Here is a 21,266-nt window from a genome sequence, read left to right as displayed (position 1 = left end):
CTTGTGAATAAATAGCAGCAGTCATAGTAGTCATGTAACAAACTGAACCATCTCTTGTGAATAAATAGCAGTAGTCATAGTAGTCATGCAACAAACTGAAACATCTCTTGTGGATAAATAGTAGTAGTCATGTAACAGTAACAAACTGAACCATCTCTTGTGGATAAATAGTAGCAGTAGTCATGTAACAGTAACAAACTGAACCATCTCTTGTGGATAAATAGTAGTAGTAGTAGTAATGTAACAGTAACAAACTGAACCATCTCTTGTGAATAAAGAGTAGTAGTCATGTAACAGTAACAAACTGAACCATCTCTTGTGGATAAATAGTAGCAGTAGTCATGTAACAGTAACAAACTGAACCATCTCTTGTGGATAAATAGTAGTAGTAGTACTAACGTTACAGTAACAAACTGAACCATCTCTTGTGGATAAATAGTAGTAGTAGTAATGTAACAGCAACAAACTGAACCATCTCTTGTGGATAAATAGTAGTAGTACTAGTAGTAATGTAACAGTAGCAAACTGAACCATCTCTTGTGAATAAATAGTAGTAGTAGTAATGTAACAGTAACCAACTGAACCATCTCTTGTGAAAAAATAGTAGTAGAAGTAATGTAACAGTAACCAACTGAACCATCTCTTATGAATAAGTAGTTGTAGTAGTAATGTAACAGTAACAAACTGAACCATCTCTTGTCAATAAGTAGTAGTAGTAGTAGTAGTCATGTAACAGTAACAAACTGAATCATCTCTTGTGAATAAATAGTAGTAGTAGTCATGTAACAGTAACAAACTGAATCATCTCTTGTGAATAAATAGTAGTAGTAGTCATGTAACAGTAATAAACTGAACCATCTCTTGTGAATAAGTAGTAGTAGTCATGTAACAGTAACAAACTGAATCATCTGTTGTGAATAAATAGTAGTAGTAGTCATGTAACAGTAACAAACTGAATCATCTCTTGTGAATAAATAGTAGTAGTAGTCATGTAACAGTAACAAACTGAACCATCTCTTGTGAATAAATAGTAGGAGTAGTCATGTAACAGTAACAAACTGAACCATCTCTTGTGAATAAGTAGTAGTAGTCATGTAACAGTAACAAACTGAATCATCTCTTGTGAATAAATAGTAGTAGTAGTAATGTAACAGTAACAAACTGAACCATCTCTTGTCAATAAGTAGTAGTAGTAGTAGTAGTCATGTAACAATAACAAACTGAACCATCTCTTGTGAATAAGTAGTAGTAGTAGTAGTAGTCATGAAACAGTAACAAACTGAACCATCTCTTGTGAATAAGTAGTAGTAGTAGTCATGTAACAGTAACAAACTGAACCATCTCTTGTGAATAAGTAGTAGTAGTAGTCATGTAACAGTAACAAACTGAATCATCTCTTGTGAACAAATAGTAGTAGTAGTAATGTAACAGTAACAAACTGAACCATCTCTTGTGAATAAGTAGTAGTAGTACTAGTAGTCATGTAACAGTAACAAACTGAACCATCTCTTGTGAATAAGTAGTAGTAGTAGTAGTAGTCATGTAACAGTAACAAACTGAACCATCTCTTGTGAATAAGTAGTAGTAGTAGTAGTAGTCATGTAACAGTAACAAACTGAATCATCTCCTGTGAATAAATAATAGCAGTAGTATTCATGTAACAATAACAAACTGAGCCATTTCTTGTGAATAAATAATAGCAGTAGTATTCATGTAACAATAAAAAACTGAACCATCTCTTGTGGATAAATAGTAGTAGTAGTCATGTAACAGTAACAAACTGAACAATCTCTTGTGAATAAGTAGTAGTAGTCATGTAACAGCAACAAACTGAACCATCTCTTGTGAATAAGTAGTAGTAGTAGTAGTGTAGTCATGCAACAGTGACAAACTGAACCATCTCTTGTGAATAAATAATAGCAGTAGTATTCATGTAACAATAACAAACTGAGCCATCTCTTGTGAATAAATAATAGCAGTAGTATTCATGTAACAATAACAAACTGAACCATCTCTTGTGAATAAAGAGTAGTCATAGTAGTCATGTAACAGTAACAAACTGAACCATCTCTTCTGAATAAAGAGTAGTCATAGTAGTCATGTAACAGTAACAAACTGAACCATCTCTTGTGAATAAATAGTAGTAGTAGTAGTAGTAGTCATGTAACAGTAACAAACTGAACCATCTCTTGTGAATAAGTAGTAGTAGTAGTAGTAGTCATGTAACAGTAACAAACTGAACCATCTCTTGTGAATAAGTAGTAGTAGTAGTAGTAGTCATGTAACAGTAACAAACTGAATCATCTCTTGTGAATAAATAATAGCAGTAGTATTCATGTAACAATAACAAACTGAACCATCTCTTGTGGATAAATAGTAGTAGTAGTCATGTAACAGTAACAAACTGAACCATCTCTTGTGAATAAGTAGTAGTAGTCATGTAACAGCAACAAACTGAACCATCTCTTGTGAATAAGTAGTAGTAGTAGTAGTGTAGTCATGCAACAGTAACAAACTGAACCATCTCTTGTGAATAAATAATAGCAGTAGTATTCATGTAACAATAACAAACTGAGCCATCTCTTGTGAATAGATAATAGCAGTAGTATTCATGTAACAATAACAAACTGAACCATCTCTTGTGAATAAAGAGTAGTCATAGTAGTCATGTAACAGTAACAAACTGAACCATCTCTTGTGAATAAATAGTAGTAGTAGTCATGTAACAGTAACAAACTGAACCATCTCTTCTGGATAAATGGTAGTAGTAGTGATGTAACAGTAACAAACTGAACCATCTCTTGTGAATAAATAGTAGTAGTAGTAGTAGTAATGTAACAGTAACAAACTGAACCATCTCTTGTGAATAAGTAGTAGTAGTAGTAGTAGTAATGTAACAGTAACAAACTGAACCATCTCTTGTGAATAAGTAGTAGTAGTCATGTAACAGCAACAAACTGAACCATCTCTTGTGAATAAGTAGTAGTAGTAGTAGTGTAGTCATGCAACAGTAACAAACTGAACCATCTCTTGTGAATAAATAATAGCAGTAGTATTCATGTAACAATAACAAACTGAGCCATCTCTTGTGAATAAATAATAGCAGTAGTATTCATGTAACAATAACAAACTGAACCATCTCTTGTGAATAAAGAGTAGTCATAGTAGTCATGTAACAGTAACAAACTGAACCATCTCTTGTGAATAAAGAGTAGTCATAGTAGTCATGTAACAGTAACAAACTGAACCATCTCTTGTGAATAAATAGTAGTAGTAGTAGTAGTAGTCATGTAACAATAACAAACTGAACCATCTCTTGTGAACAAAGAGTACTAGTCATAGTAGTCATGTAACAATAACAAACTTAACTGTCTCTTAGTTATGATTAAGGAGTCATGTAAGAATAACAAACTGAACTGTCTCTTAGTTATGATTAAGGAGTCATGTAACAATAACAAACTGAACTGTCTCTTACTTATGATTAAGGAGTCATGTAACAATAACAAACTGAACTGTCTCTTACTTATGATTAAGGAGTCATGTAACAATAACAAACTGAACTGTCTCTTAGTTATGATTAAGGAGTCATGTAACAATAACAAACTGAACTGTCTCTTACTTATGATTAAGGAGTCATGTAACAATAACAAACTGAACTGTCTCTTACTTATGATTAAGGAGTCATTTAACAATAACAAACTGAACTGTCTCTTACTTATGATTAAGGAGTCATGTAACAATAACAAACTAAACCAGTCAACTTCTATCACTAAAAAATACTCTTACACTGATATTTTGTCTAAACTACAACTTTATTGTACTGGAAGTTATTTTTCTTTTGAGAACAATAACACTGGGGAACACTTTTTCAGTAACTTTGAGTTGCATTGGATATTTTAACTGATTCTGAAGGAGTTTTAGGCGCTGATTTCAAATCTGAAATTAGTTTTTCTACAAGCTCTAGTTTGTATGCAATTTGAGGTTAATGAAATTGTACAAATGTGAACTAAGTGAAACCATGTATGAGCATTTTCACGTCCATATATATAGATAGCTTCTAATATTTTGATCATTCTTCTTTTGTTTCAGATCAAACATGGCTTCCAAAAATAGATATCATTGCAGAAACAAGCCTGATGCCTTCTGCTACATATGTGGATGCTACACACTCAATCGTCAGAGACGTAACATATCCTCGTTCGTCAAGCGTGCCTGCAAGGCATATGTTGAAGTTCAAATTGCTTAAAATCTGTAGCTTGCAGACAAAAACCGACTTCAGATTTGAAATCAACACACTCAAATTGACTATAGAAAGGTCTTTTTTTAAATGCAACAAAATGAGTGTTCCCCAGTGTAATACAAATTTAAGACACCAGAAATATATTTTCTGTACATTTTAATTCTCAGCATCGTAAATTCAGTTAGTCAAACAGTCAAACTTAAAAGCAATCACAAGCTTTTGTTTATCATCCCTCCAAAAGCCTCAATTTTCACTTCTGAAAATTGTTTACAAAATTAATTTTGTTATTATGAACCAAACAGCAAGTTTAATAGTTGAGTAACATAACATTGTCTTTACAATATCATTCACATGCACTAGAAAAGGATTTGTTTAAGCAGCTGTAGATCAGAAAACCTGATGGATGTGGTAGTATAATCAGATTGTCATAAAACTGAAAATAAAAATCTTGTCTTGTTCTGTATAATGGCTAAGCCGAACCTCTTGATCACTAAAGTAAAACTGATCATCTCTGTGACTTTACTTACCTGATTAAGGTTTCCAATAAGGGCACATAACAGCATTGCAAATGTATTTGTTGTAATTTTACATCCCACTACCGAGAAGGTTTTCCACTTAGCATTAGGGCTCACCAAGAGCACTGGTTTATGACAACAAAACCTAAGATGAAACACTATTTTTGTCCAAAATTTATGAGAAATAAAGATTTATAATATTTACACAATGAAATGAATTGTGTCTTTTTACACAGCAGGTCTGAAAACCATTGGTACTGAGTGAAATGTCTAATCAGTAGAAGCTGTAACATACACGTACAGTTAAAATCATTATTTACATATCTTAGTGAAAACTATATAAAGCTAGTAAAGATACCATTACGTAACATCACACAAATTACTGATTAAGAAATACCTTCAAATATTTGAGATCAATCCTGGATGATTATAAATAAAAGTTAGTTCTATGACAACAGATATTTATAGATATCTGATGAAAAACATGCGAGTGAAAGATGAAAAACTGAGTTAAAGGGATAAGTGGGACAATAGCTCACCTAACTCTGAAATTCATTACAAGTTTCAACCTGGTAACTTCATAGATTCCTATTAAAACATCTTAATCATTAAGATGTGAAACTTTAAATACCTGTTGCTCATACTCAAAATTCTTCCAGAAGGAAACTGTCCCCTTTCCTGCAATATAACGAGGTGCTGGAACCTCCCTCCTGCCATGTCTTGACACACTACTCTTCTGTCGATGTGAAGCTGAAGACTCTTCATCAGCTTGTTTTGAATCTGAACCAAGTTCCTGAACTGGTTTACCTGTAGCTTCATCTAGTATTTCATCTAACTACAAAGAATTTAAAATACTGTCAATACATGGAACCTGTCAAATGCAAAACTATGTAAAATTTTTAATGTCTCCAAAAGTACCGATTAACCCCCAGATCTTGAAAACTATTTTTTAAATAAAGAAACATCAGACATGTACACTTCTTTTACATATAAACATTACTTTACTTTTACACATAAACATTACTTTTACACATAAACATTACTTTACTTTAACACATAAACATTATTACTTGCTTTTACACATAAACATTACTTTACTTTTACATATAAACATTACTTTACTTTTACACATAAACATTACTTTACTTTTACACATAAACATTACTTTACTTTTACATATAAACATTACTTTACTTTTACACATAAACATTACTTTACTTTTACACATAAACATTACTTTACTTTTACATATAAACATTACTTTACTTTTACACATAAACATTACCTTACTTTTACACATAAACATTATTTTACTTTTATGTATAAACATTTGAAAGAAAACTAAAACAAATGCTTTAGTGTGAATCAATTTTACTAAAGTGGCTTTTAAATATTAACAGCATTTAATGTTAAACTTTAAACAATTTATAAAAATTGATGAATGTTATTTCAGGTCCATGCAAACAATTTAAATTTTAGCTCTTTCTGCTTTGTTTCATAATTCATATAGAAAATTACAGGTTAGTCTGGAGCTAAAATAAAATGTGTACCCTAACCTTTCAAAATAAAAACAACATCTTAGCAAAATACTACCCAAATTGTAATTGTTTTTAATTCTCTAAATGATGAAAACAACATTAACACAGTTATTTACAAGTAGCATTTATCAGTAAGCACATCTAAGGCTAATTATATATTTAAAACACAAATTAACATCTGCACAGAAAGAATACACTAAATAAATTCTCAGTTGTTATCTGACTTTGAAAATGGGCTGTCAATTCCAAGAATGACTGTACAGTACGTTTGTGTTTTTTTTTTTAAATCTTGAATGCCCAAGGATACTTACTACTAATTTGACTTAATGTACTAACAAGTGGATAATTCAATGTTATTGTTAACAGCTGTAAAATGAATTTGATACAACATAGTTACACTTTGAAGTTATATATATTAAAACTGATACAGTAATGGGAAAGCGAGATTAAATACAATTAAAAAACTATTAATACAAGACTGCTAATATGTCAATTAATGTAATATTATGTTCTAGTTCTAACGTTCTAATTCTAGATTTTTTTAAAGATATGAACAATTATAGACCTGAATAAATAAAGTGTTTGCCATGTACTTGGAAGTCAGATAGGACTACACAATTCACGCATGTACAATGATCATGGCATTGCTACTGGTGTAACAATTTTGTTATTCTACAAGCCGTTGTTTTAAGTTTTAATTACAGAGAAGCCTGGATTATTCAACTACCCTTTACGGTCTTCTTAAAAAGTTACACCTGTTAACATTTATTTACACAAATTATGAAAAAGTAATAAAAAACACTTGAATATGTTATAGTTTTTGGAAATTTCTAATAACACTCTATAAAATATTATTAAAAACTACAAATAAGCATTCAATAACACGATGTAACTCAAATCTTGTTCCTGGATAGTATGTGTTATTTCTTAACTGCTTGTGTTGTAAAAGTACAGAGAATGACCATTATTCCCTTCAAACTTTGCTTTTGTGACCTGGATAATGAAATTTAGAAATTAACCTATTTTCTATGTAATAACGAACAAATTTGCATATTTTCACTTACGTAAGGTCTGAATAAAACAACATATGAATCAAGATTTACATGTATTTATACTAAAGTTATACAAAAATGTTTATATGTGGGTAGTTTTTCGAGATTTGCGAATGTAATGTAAATCACTTTCACGTCTCAGCCCCCAAATATAGTCTCTCATCATGTTTTCCTTATACGCTCCTTGGTAGCAGCGTTCAAAGTCCAGTATATCTTAGTGGAAGCGCTCGTCTTGCTCCTCTGAGTATGCTCCCATGTTCTCCTTGAATTTATCAAGATGAGAGTCAAGTATTTGGACTTTCAGAGATATCCTGCAACCCATTTTACCGTAGTTCTCACCAGAGCCTCAACGAGTTCCACATAATTTTCGGCTTTGTGATTTCCCAAGAATTTTCGAATTATTGCGACAAAGCTGCCCCAAGCTTTTTTTTTCCTTCCTGCTGAACTTCTTGAGGATTTCTGTGCACTCCAGGATCTTTATTTGTAGTCCAACGAAGACACCAGCTTTGACCTTTGCTTCAGACAGCTTCGAGAAGAAGTCTCGAAGGTACTTGAAGGCTGCAGACTCCTTATCAAGAACTGTGGCAAATTTTTTCATAAGACCCAATTTAATGTGCAATAGTGGGAACAACACCTTCTGGAGGTCCACTAGTGGCTCACACTTGACATTGAGTTTCCCCACAGAGAATTCCGTCAATTGTGGCCAGTGCTTCCTGTTGTAGTGCGCTGCGGTGTCCCTGCTGTCCCAAAGGCAAAGATAACAAGGAAACTTGGTAAAGCCTACTTGAAGACCCATCAGAAATGCCACCATTTTGAAGTTTTCAATAACCTCCCAGCCATACTCATCACAGTTCAAGGCTTCTAGCAAGGTCTTGATGCTGTTGTATTCCTCTTTGAGGTGCATCGAATGAGCCAGGGGAAGAGACGGATACTTATTCTTGAAATTTCTTGTACATTCTACAACATTCTAGAAAGTTCTTGAAAATTCTTGAAAGTTCAATAAAATTCTCTATCAGCTACTCAGCACTGAATCTACCTGGAATCTTCTGGAAAATGGGCAAATTTGAAAATTTCATTACCCAGGTCACAAAAGCAAAGTTTGAAGAGAAGAATGCGTCTTTTCCATTTACTTTAGGCATAAGCAATTGGAAAATAACACTTTCTGTCCAGAAACAAGAAAAAGTAAAAATGATATTATTTTTCCAAAAGTTCTTTCATCGTAATTTAAATACAGCTGCCAACCTTATCACATTACTTCTGTCAACAAATCTGAAGAAACGCTGAAGAGACGCTGTAAGCTCGTGTAACTTGTGAGTGAACCTGTTCTGAACTTTGCTCTCTTTTAAACAAATATTTTCTAACCTGTTTTGGTGTTTGATCTAGGTATAACAGACACTTCACAATTGACGGTTCGCCAAACGATAGATTTACTAATTTCTATGGAAATTAAACCTGAATTCCAAAATTTGTACAAATTAAGTCGTAAAATCTTCCTTTTGCTACATGAATACATAAAAATGTTTTATCGTTTAAGTCTAACAAACATGAAATTTGTCCCTCTACGGTTTCATTCGTAGCTATAATTTTAACTCACTGAGTTCAGAAGAAAAACAGAATTTACAAAACTACGTAGTCACAAACCTTTGAAACTCAGCAGATAGCCCGATGTGGCTTTGTTATAAAACACAAATATACACGAACCTTCAAAAGCATTATATCAGTGGAAAAAGACACTGAAATTTAGTGTATCGAGTTTATTAAAAATTTCATTGTAAACATTAGCAACGAGAGAGAGGCAATTTGATTTTTTTCTTATTCATGTTAACATGTGACGTAAGCAGTTTAATGACCAACCAACCAACGATTCTCATCTGAAAACGCGTAATAATCGGGCGCTCAGATTGGAATGTTTGTTTACTTGTTTTGAATTTCGAGCAAAACTACAAGAGGGCCACCTGCGCTAACTTAGCAGTGTAAGACGAGAGGGAAGGCAGCTACTCATCGTTACCCACCGCCAACTGTTGGGCTACTCTTTTATCAACAAATGGTGGGATTGACCAACACATTATAATGCCCCCACGGCTGAAGGGGAGAGCATGTTTGGTGTAACAGGGAGCGGAAAATTTGATGGAAAGTAGTTTTCTGCTCCTGGCTGAGCTTAAGTAGGCTATTGTTTAAGCTTCTACATATGCGTGAGTGTGTTTGTGTTATGTATGTGTATATATATGTGTAAGTGTGTGCAATACGCTCGTTACTTTATACGGAAACTGAAGCTATTAAATCGTTAACTAAACATTACTTTTTTGCAAATGTTTATACCATCTACTCAATTTTATCACGCAGGTATATAACAATATATATATATAACATGATAATTCAACTTTAACATTGTAAAACATGTGTTATTAGCACATACAGATGTTGTTCACAACAACCTTCCTTATTGTTGTATTTTAAAAGCACCCTAACATCATTGATACTTCATGGTCGTAAGCAGAGTGAAAGAACTAGTGTTTGCATACGTAAATAAAATATCCTATGTGTTACCTCTTTCTTTTTAAAAAGGTAGCGTTGCACCATGCATGCACCAAACGCTTCCGGGTTCGAATCCCCGTCATACCAAACATGTTCGCTCTTTCAGCCGTGGGGCGTTATAATGTGACGGTCAATCCCACTATTCGTTGGTTAAAAAATAGCCCAAGAGTTGGCGGTTGGTGGTGATGACTTGTTGCCTTCCCTCTAGTCTCACACTGATAAATTAGGGACGGCTAACGCAGATAGTCCTCGTGTAGCTTTGCGCGAAATTCAAAGATAAAGAAACCAAAAACTTTGATTCTGAAAGCTGCTTTGGTTTTAAATAAAATCGTAAGATTTTGAAATTAAAGCATATGTGAAGTAATTGTCATCTTTGTATGCTATAAATAAGCTTATGACGCTAAAAAGCTGGATTCGATACCCGTGATTTGCACAGCACAAATAGCCCTTTGTCTGTTTTCGTGTTTCACTACAAACGAAAATTATGATTAACAAACATACTAATATTTATATTTTTTTATAAACTTTAATAAAATAAAAACACGTAAGCTAATATGTAATAATACTTGATGTATACCTTCTTATACTGAATGCAGAGTTTCAAGTGCTTGTATACAATATGTATTCGGAACAAATTAAACGTATATACAGTAATTCCATACACCATATAATCGCAGTTATACCACAAACATTATTCTGTTCGCTTATCAAAAGTCCACTTAAGCCTGGGCTCGGCATAACCAGGTGATTAAGGCATTCGACTCGTAATCTGAGGGTCGCGGGTTCGAATCCTGTAACACTAAACATGCTCTCCATTTCAGCCATGGGGCGTTATAATGTGACGGTCAATCCCATTATTCGTTGGTAAAGAGTAGCCCAAGAGTTGGCGGTGGGTGGTTATAACTAGCTGCCTTCCCTCTAGTTTTACACTGCTAAGTTAGGAACGGCTAGCGCAGATAACGCTCGAGTAGCTTTGCGCGAAATTCAAAACAAACAAACAATTAATAGGAGGCTTTATAAGTAGTAAACTTGAGATAGGAAGTAGGTCACCTTAAGCATACGAGGTCTTTGAACAAACTTACACCATGTACTGTTTGTCTATTTGATTGTATCTCAGTCTCTTTATTTTGTAGTATGCAGACATACCATGCACATCCTATTTCGTTATCTTATATATAGAAGCTGGCATAAATTTCTTGCATATTAAGCACTTAGGATTAACAAAGTTGCTGTCAGTGCAAAGCTACAATATAGGCTATGTACACTCTATCCACTGAGCTGAATTGTACTCTTGATTTTAATATTGTAAATCTGGTGACTTAAGTTGGCGAACCTGTAGAAAATCAGTCAAAGTAATCATTAAGTTCCTCTTGCCCTAGGTACTCACGAAACTGGGGCATCCAGTTGAGGTATTATATATACTTTCTCATAGGCAAGATGGATAAAGAGCTATTGTTCTGTTGTTTTTTTTTATTTTAGAAGCTGACACATTTATGAAAAAAAAAGTTTATTCAATACTCTGTCCCCGATCTGAGAGAAGTTCCACAGACACTTCAGACCTTGAAACGAACTCACTGACGAGTTTCCTTTCTACAACTTCTGCTCCTGGTCAGAGGCATTACAGGCTTTTCACCATTTGATGAAATAGTCCATTATAATCATAATGAATTCATTCCCACTGTTATTTTATGATAAAGGAAAAGGTACATCAACAACAACTCTCTTGAGTAGTGCTCCAACTTAACACTATTGTAGCTGTTTTTTGTGGATCCTCTTGCTCACAGTATACCTTATAAAAGTTTGCACCAAATCTATACATATGCCCAGTCTGTACTCGCTCGAAGAATTCTTTTACTTTCTAAAGTGTCTAGCTATCGTAGAGATGATCAAGTGTTTCATGATAGAGACCACAGAAGCGCCAGTTGTAGTCGTTATTTCTGTCCACTGGTATCTTTCCATTTCTGACACAACAAGCACTCTCGTACGCACAATGAATTATATTATTCTTTACTCAATGAATAACAGGTTTAAAATCACACCTTTTGCCTGAACAGCTCAATTTCAGTGTTGGATCACATTAGCTCTTCATTGAAATTGATAGAGTTCACATCTTAGACTTCCGTTTTGTGCTTTATGTTGGTAATCTTTACCATTTTGTGTCTTCCTCTTACACACCTCTTGTAAGCAAGGTAGTAAGCTTGTGAAGGTTTGAAACTAAACATTCTGCATCTTGCCTCAAAGGTAACTATTTATGATATTCTATCATGTGGAAGTAATGAAAGTATTTTCCTGACTATGCCAGTCAAATAAGATGAGGAAACATCTGAATAAGAAATACTGAATAACTCTAATAGTCTGTTAAGGAATTAGTGTCAGCATTCTGATCACTTTGGTGAAGATTAACTGTCAGACTAAAGACTAGAATAATCACCTGGCTGAAGAATTAATAACTGGAAGGAAGTGACATTCCATGTTTTCTAAGCTATCAAATGATAATATTCACTCTACAGTCTAGGTATGAGGTTTTGTGACCTCCAGTTGGTTACTAATGGTCAGTCACTGATTGTAAAAAAGTAGTGTTTATTGTTTTTCAAGCTACTAAATATTTGCTATATAATTAATGTGCTACACTGATTGACAGCTACTTGAGTATTATCAAAGTTAGGGCAGTTTGTTGAAGGACTGAAGGGACGTTGCAAACCTTACATTCTGAAATATCAAATAGAATTCAACTGTAAGATAACTGCCGGATATTGAAGGATAACTGTCTAATTACCACTCAGCTGGGATAGCTGGGATCAGTAGGTGTAGAATATCGCAGTTTGCATAACAGAAAATGTTGCAATCCTAATTTCTGGATTTTTAAGCAATATTTTACAACAAAATGGTCCTCGGAAATTTGTAAGAACCATTCATCCTATCCATGGAGCAACATGTAATACTCACTGCACCAAGTGTATAAATTAGTTGCCATGAGTCAAAGTGAAAGAAATAATTTTATTGACTTTTCTTGTATGTACGTTTTAGGTCGAGTGAAATAAATGGATTGACTTTCATCTGGAAATATAACCTCTTGATTGTATCAACCACTAATGTTAATAGTCATCTAGGACATTAAATATATTTTACTGTGAATTATTAGTTGCTCCGAGTGTTTATTGATTTTAAACCTGACTGGAATAATTTTATATGCAAAGTCTGTGTTTGACTTACTTCTACTAAGGTTGACAAAATATTTTGAATAAAACGGTTCCCAAATGGCAGCACGTTATAACCACATAACTACTCAGACATTTCTAACAGCTGTAATCTACATATGTTACCAATGTTCTGGCTCTCTGTCTACAAATGTAGTTAACAATGTGTAATGTTAAAATATACTTATATATCAATATACGTTTATGAATAAATATATACGTACGATGTTGCACACGGTTTCGAAATTTACATAAAGTCATTCACAAGTGTTTCATAACACAAATTAATCATTTATTGGAAATGCTTCATTTAAGAAACATTTGAAAACAAGTATTGGATCTAGCTATTAACTCCTTTAGGTATGAAGTTAAATATGGTTATTCATCTATGAAACATTATTTGAGTATACAGTTTATCTAATATTTTCATTGACGTTGGAGAGAAAACGGTTCAAGTTTGAAATATTTAACAGGCAGTGATTTTTAATGGAAGTGATGAGAAAAATAACCAGACTCATGCTATGCTCGCACAATAACACAATTTAACGTGTTGTTTCATCAGCATTAGCAAATAATAATTCACTTGCATCAAATTGGCATTCCCGAGTAGAGGGAACCATGTGCCAAAAGTGAAATTCACAAACAATAGCTTGTATTATATGAAAGGTAAGCTTGATGTACCTCATGTTTTATTTGGCTATGATTGAATGTTTTGAGAAATACACACTTTTATTAATCTTTCCTTTACGTTATTTCTGTATAAAGTGTAGCTGAAATGTATGACGTACAGACTCTAAGTGAAGAGGCGGAAGCAAAGAGGAACATCTATGTGGTGTTGCTTTGTAATTGCTTTTAGCCTTTGAGACATTGGTATCAATGCACTTCGAAGAACAGACACTTTATATCAGCACCTACATGGTTTTTACCTCTGTAGAGTCTTCAGTCTTGACTTCATTTTCTTCCTAATGAATCCAGTTTCTGTTTGCATAACTACCAAAGAATATGGAAAAGAATGTGGTTGAGTTACAGTGTAACTGTGAGATGCTGTCATGACAATGTCAAGCATGAGACCCAATGAAGTGTGAAAAGTGGAAAAATCATAGATGAAAATAAATGTTCCACATGCAATATACACACGAGTACACACAAGATCCTTAAGGAATGTCACTTGATCAGAAGAATAGTTTTCAGCATTCTGTTCCAAAGGTAAATTGAACAAAGAATTGTGGAAAATTCGACTGACCCTGCATTTCAATCCTAATATATAGTTGGTATTTTCGTTATTCTTGCATTAACCACTAATGGAATGACCCTAAAGCCCCGTGGAACCACCATAACCAACTGCAAACAAGTCAATTACCACCAAGCCACTGATGGAGGGTCCTGTATATTAATACTATTCAACCAGTGATTATGTCCCATGAGGTTAACCCCGTCTCAATGAAACCAGAATCACTCAATATGTCTGCACATCCAATGGGACTACTACATTCTTTGGTCATATAAAACCTTCTTGAAGCTAAAGTATTTGAAGAGGTACACTAGCAAACACTTTCAAATCAGTAGTGGACACAACCACAAGAAACTTTGGTGTCAACGCGAGTGCTTCGATGTCAAAAGTTGAGCAGACTCTTAACTGGTCTGGACTTAGAATTTGTTGTTGACCTCTGCATCCTAAGCAATATGACAGAGCATCATACTTCAGGATATAGAGGTTTTAAAGTGCCAGTATCAAGGTCAAGCTGCCAGATGGAGGAAGTATCAGCACTTTAAAACCCAGGAGGAAGGCCATCTGTTAAAGCACTGGTTGCCTCCTAGCGAACTAGAGAAACACTTTTTTTCTTATAGCAAAGCCAAATCGAGCTATCTGCTGAGTCCACCGAGAGGAAGTGAACCCCTGGTTTTAGCGTTGTAACTCTGTACCAGTAGGGTACAGATGAAGAGTAGCACCTTCTCTGGGGTGAACTGACACAGCCTGTTTTTGTTTGTTTTTTACCTTCAAGCAAAGCTACACGAGGGCTATCTGCGCTAGCCGTCTTTAATTTAGCAGTGTAAGAATAGAGGGAAGGCAGCTAGTCATTACCACCCACCGCCAACTCTTGGGGTTACTCTTTTACCAACGAATAGTGGGATTGACTATCACTTTAACGCCCCCACGGCTGAAAGGGTGAAAATGTTTGATGTGACGGGGATTCGAACCGGCGACCCTCAGATTACGAGTCAAGCGTTCTAATTACCTGGCGATGCCGAGCCTTTTGGAGCTGATAATACGGAACTTTTTTTTCTTCGTAAGCTTTTTGTTTTCTCAGTTCAAAAGCCAGAAAATGTTTACTGTTTTTTGGTTATTTAGCTACCTGGCTATAATAAAGACAACACTTGTTCCAGAAAGTCATTTAAATTGCCTTGTTCCAGTCGCTTTGTTTCTTTGTTCTCTATAGTAGATAACGTCTAATCTGCCAGAGGGGGAATTGCAATAATATATGGCATCCAGGTTATAAAAGATTGAAATTATAATATCTTCAATGACCGAATTTGAAGTTGACTACATCTAACAGCCGATCAGCGATGTGAGACAACAATGATCTTCACGAGGTGGCATTACTGACTGGATTAAAAACAAAACAACAACAGTTTATCTATTGAATTCAATCATTCTTTAGCAAATTTCTGCTAAGAGATGTCAGGTGAAAAAATGTGGAACCAGTTATCTGATACGTGTCGGAAAATTGGTTTCACCTGAAAATCCCACATGTGTATTAGTTTTATAGTTACTGTGTAATGGAAAGTGTGAGAGGATATATGTAATTATACAAAATGCGCTAACCAAGGAGTGAGCCAATTGATCCATAATTATTAGCTTTTCGAACGAAGGTAAGTGAAATAAAAATAAAAATAATACTTATTTTATTTTATTATTGTAAGCCATAATTAAAACTACCAGCAGAAATGAGAATCACTAACCTGATTTGGTTATGTTTTAATTTAAATACAATATTAAATTATCAATTTTTTTTCCAATTTTTATGCCTCAAGGGATTCAGAGGTTATGCCAGTAAGCTTATCACGCTAATATTCGGGATTCGATACCTATGTGATCAGTTTTCTTCTTTTTTCTGTACTCTATTAAAACAGTTTAATGGACAAATTCCATTATGTCTTTTATTTCCTTTATAAATACAGTTTGTTTGTTTTTAGAATTTTTGCACAACGGTACACAAAGGATTTTCTGTACATATCTGTTCTTAATTTGAACTATCAATAGACCGTAAGAAAGTACGTTGGGGCACAGCGCCCACTGCCAGTTCATGGGTTACTCTTATTTTCATCGAATAGTGGAACGTGACTGTATGTATTTTCGCGCGCTGATGGCTCCAGAATACGGAACTTTTTTTCTTCGTAAGCTTTTTGTTTTCTCAGTTCAAAAGCCAGAAAATGGGCCATCTCCGTTCGTCCTTCTCGAAGAATCGAACTCTGGATCTTGGCTTTGTAATACCGTAAGCTTATCACTGATCTGACTGAGAGGGGGATACATTTAGGGAAATAGGGCGTAAAACATGAATAATTTGATTTACAGCGCAATAACCACCAAACAGTTGGTCATAAGTCTGGTGTAACTTTTAAGTCAGAATAAGTATAATATGACCTGGAGTTTTGTTTGTTTGTTTTGAATTTTGCACAAAGCTACTCGAGGGCTGTCTGTGCTAGCCGTCCCTAATTTAGCAGTGTAAGAATAGAGGGAAGGCAGCTAGTCATTACCACCCACCGCCAACTCGTGGGCTATCTTTTACCAACGAATAGCGGATTGACCGTCACATTATAACGCCCTCACGGCTGAAAGAGCGAGAATATTTGGTGCGACCGGGATTCGAACATGCGACCCTCGGATTACGAGTCGAACCTGTAGTTTTAAACAAATGATAGACCCCATACAACTACAAGACGTGGGTAAAATAAGTGTTTAGTTTGGTTGCAGGCAAAAAGGGGTTATAAAAGCGTTTGGGAAATTCTGCAGCCATGCTACACAAGGGCTATCTAGACTATCCATACCTAATTTAACAGTGTAAGACTAGAGGGAAGGCAGCTATCTCTCACCGCCCGCCGCCAACTCTTGGACTACTCTTTACCAACGAATAATGGGATTGACCGTTACATAGTAACGCCCCACGGCTGAAAGGGCGAGCATATTTGGTGTGACGGGAATTCGAACCCGCGACCCTCAGATTACGAGTCAAGCGTTCTAATTACCTGGCGATGCCGAGCCTTCAGATAGAAGGATTATCTTAAGCAAGTAACATACTTGATTCAGGTGTATCTGCTCGACTACGTAGAATGTAGGAACGTTCGAAAGACCTGTACAGCTAGAATGAAGGTAAACTCGAGCATAAGTTGATTACGCGCTTTGGCCTAACTTTGAATAATTTTCTGTAAGTTCAGACTTTTAATATTATATTCCTCAGATTAACTTGTATCTACTCATATTCTACACGTTAAGAATATATATTTTAGAGAGAAATTAAACACGCGATTTTTAAATGTCTCGTGGTATAAGTCAAACTCTATCAATTCATAATGAACGATATGAAAACAAACATCTGCTGTCTTACCTCGTCCTGCATCTTATCATGACCCACTTCACTGGAAGGCAAAATTCTACAGCGGCCTAAAAAGCGAAGCATCTTTAATGAAAAGATACTTACTTAACGTTCTTGAAACATCTCTGATCGTGGTGTCAATCTTATAGAATAAACCTAACGTCTTTTATCACCAGCAGTTTTGCAAGAAACATTGACGGGTACGTAATAAAGCGCACGCTCAGATGAATGTTCCCATGGAAACGAAACACTGCAACCGGCGTCAACACAAACAATGTGCGAGTGTTTGTTATACACGACAACTAATATGTCACCAAATTTATCCTCTTAGGGTTAAGGTGTTTTTTATTCTTTTTACAAACGTTATTCATAAAACAACAACAAATACTTTATTTGCTTTATATTCGACGTTCGTAGAATCTACTACTTACATTATCTTTCTATCCTTTTCTGAGAATGTAGTTTAAAGATCTTGAAGGCCTTGGTTTATGTTAGAGAAATAACTTTGCTTAGGGACCTGTTTGAACCAACTGTACAAGGTTCGAAACGTGATGCCACTGAATACGCTCCGCAATTTCAGCTGTGGGCGTGTAATAAAAGTGAAAGTTTGGTTTGTTTTTAATTTCGCGCAAAGCTACTCGAGGGTTATCTGCAATAGCTGTCCCTAATTTAGCAGTGTAAGACAAAAGGGAAAGCAGATAGTCATCACCACCCACTGTCAACTCTTGGGCTACTCTTTTACCAATGAAGAGTGGAATTAACCTTCACTTTATAACGCCCCCACGGCTGAAAGGACGAGCATGTTTGTTGTGACAGAAACTCGAACTCGCGACTTCTCAGGTTACGAGTCGAGTGCCTTAACCACCTGGCCATGCAGGGCCTAAAAGTGACAGACAAAAACCATTATTCGATTGAAAGAACCGAGCAAATTCGCTGTTGAGTCGGTTATTGCTGGCTGACTTCCTTCCCTAGTTCAAAATTGAGGATGGTCATAGCTGAATCTCTGGAGTATTCTAACCTTGCCGCACAGCTCACGTGCGGATAACTGGCAGGTCAGGACAAACTAAAAATATCACATTAACAAACATTAAAAATAATCACAAACACCTTCTTTGCGTGGAACTTTAAATACAGTTTCGGTTCGAATCTCCATCACACCAAACATGCTCGTCCTTTCAGCCGTGGAGGGCTTTATAATGTGACGGTCAATCCCCATATTCTTTGGTAAGAGTAGTCCAAGAGTTGACGGTGAGTGGTGATGACTAGCTGCCTTCCCTCTTGTCTTACATTGCTAAATTAGGGACGGCTAGCGCAGATAACAGTCGTGTAGCTTTGCGCGAAATCCAAAAAACAAACCATCTCTATTTCCCCAGCATTGTGGTTTATTTTACATTTTTTTATACCAGTTTCACCATACTAAGTCTCTTTAAAAGCTAAACTAAATTTAAACAAATAAAGGAAACAGTGTAGTGGCGTAACTACAAAAGATTACTCACCTCATAAAAAATAAGTCCCCTTTACATTTATTCCAATTTTCGGCAATTCTTCTGTTTGTTAGGCCACCTTTTCCCCCCCCTCCTCCTGTAATTTGGTGGACATATTTACATCACTAGTAAATACCCGGCTATGTAAAACGCAAGACTGTTTATCTGTTCATCCACAAAGAATATAATAATCATAAGAACGATAGATATTTTTACTCTGTGTATCCTTTTTTTTACTGTGTATACATTTGTAAATTCAAAAACCATTACCAGTTGCCTTGTTATGAGCCTAATTACCACTATTTCATTAATTAAAATTAATTGCTCACAGCTGTTAATATTGCAGAAAATTTTCAAAAGTTGAATTCAGGCTAAGAGGATGTTTACAAAAAGGTGTATCAGTTTTTATCATTCCCAACTAAGATTATAGTGTTAAAACTGTGTGTATTTCTTTATTCCTACTGTATTAATTACACACATAGCACACATGATTGGAAGTGCTCTTTCACAGAGTGTAATATCATTCTTTTGTGCTCAACTTGGAGGTTGAAATAAGGCCTAAACAGTTTCTTTGGTCAGCATATAAAAAATGTCCAGTTTTAAAGATCAGTGCCACTTCAAACGTACGAAAATAATTATGTAACTTGTTTTCTGTTCATATTATTGTTCATTATGTATAAAATGGTTTCGAATATTATTATTATTAATTATATTACACTTATGAAGATTATTTTTGTATTGTCAGTTGAGCAAACGGACTTATGACTAACTTAAATTTCCTAAACTCTTCAAAGTACGTGCGTTACTATCGGGAATATGGCCGAAACTATCACTATAATAGCGTCAAACCAGACAAAACTGGTCAAATTGTTGTTTTGTAACATTTTTAGTTATTTTTCAGAAGGTCAAACGTACACGTGTTAGCTTTCCTGGTGTTTTCTAACTGTTACTGTTAAACTACTGTCGAATGTATCTTTTTTGACTTACCTATGTTGAATGTTTCTTCATTGACAGTTCTGACTGTTTCCTGACTCCTGTTGAATGTATCTCCTTAGACAACTCTCACTAGACACTAACCATTGTTGGATTTATCTTTTAGTAATAGCTCTTGCAGATTACTGACCTCTATTGGATGTATCTTTGGTAAATTTTTAAAGAAAGCTGATATTACTAAATCATTAAAAACCTAACCCTCTACAGTTATAAAACCAACAGTGGAATTTTCTGAAATTATGAAGTGACAAAACTAGAAGTAGGAATTGTGAAGAAGATCTGTACCTATAATATCAAAACAGGACTGACAAATTCAAGTATTGCAACGAAAATCTCGAGAACTATACTTATTCCTTCTAATTTCCGAAATAAGAATGGCTTTAATAAGTAAAAAATATGCATAAATTTACTGAACATAATGACAAACATTAGTATGATTTAAAACTTTAGGCCAATATAGAAAGTATGCTCTGGCCAGGGATTGACCATCTTTAGATATACCTCATCAAGGGATTTACATATATAAACGTAGTAGGTGACAGAGAATTAAAAGTTAGAACTAATAACTGTCAAAATAAAATTGTTCTCCATTGCTGTAGGCCTTTTCTTCTGGTTTTTTTTTTCATTGAAGAATCCTCCATAGAAGTCGTAATCACATACGTTACAAAAGAGCCAAATGAAAAAATCAAATAAACTGTTATACAGTGAAATGCACGTCAATAAAATTATTTCTTATAGTTTATATCAAAGGACATTCAGTAGTATAGCATTCTGAACAAGGACGAACAAGCTTAGAGAAAAATGAAAGAAAGCATCAACATTATTTTGAATTCTATATCCGAAATAATCAAAACTTATTTTCTTTCTTATCTGTGCCTTATAAAAGGATAATAAATTTAAAAGAATATTTTTAGCTAAACAAAGTTTCCTAATAGTCATAATAAAATGTTTAAATAAAGTAATCAAATGCATACATTATAAGTTTTCATCTTTTCGTAAACTTCACAAGAAATCCAGTTTTGTTTTGTTTTTTCTGATTAAATAATACTGGTTTTTGGGTGATAAAGAAAACAGTGTTAAATACTAATGCTCACAAAGATTGAACCATTGGACACAGGCA

The 21,266-nt window shown here is 34.6% G+C and overlaps 1 pseudogene across 1 annotated transcript in view; it reads right to left on the bottom strand.

Annotated features, from left to right (window-relative positions):
• Positions 1–17,867, bottom strand: part of LOC143247639 (transient receptor potential cation channel subfamily M member-like 2) — a 67,255-nt pseudogene extending 49,388 nt beyond the window's left edge. The window contains exons 1-2 of the transcript XR_013026626.1: positions 17,682–17,867; positions 5,387–5,590 (exon numbers count right to left, since the gene is read on the bottom strand). The product of XR_013026626.1 is annotated as a transient receptor potential cation channel subfamily M member-like 2 (transcript). The remainder of the gene's footprint in view (positions 1–5,386; positions 5,591–17,681) is intronic.
• Between the last annotated feature and the right edge of the window lie 3,399 nt (positions 17,868–21,266).

Source organism: Tachypleus tridentatus, chromosome 3, assembly GCF_004210375.1.
Source record: "Tachypleus tridentatus isolate NWPU-2018 chromosome 3, ASM421037v1, whole genome shotgun sequence".
NCBI classification, from domain to species: domain Eukaryota; kingdom Metazoa; phylum Arthropoda; class Merostomata; order Xiphosura; family Limulidae; genus Tachypleus; species Tachypleus tridentatus.
This window is presented reverse-complemented; position numbering and strand designations above follow the sequence as displayed.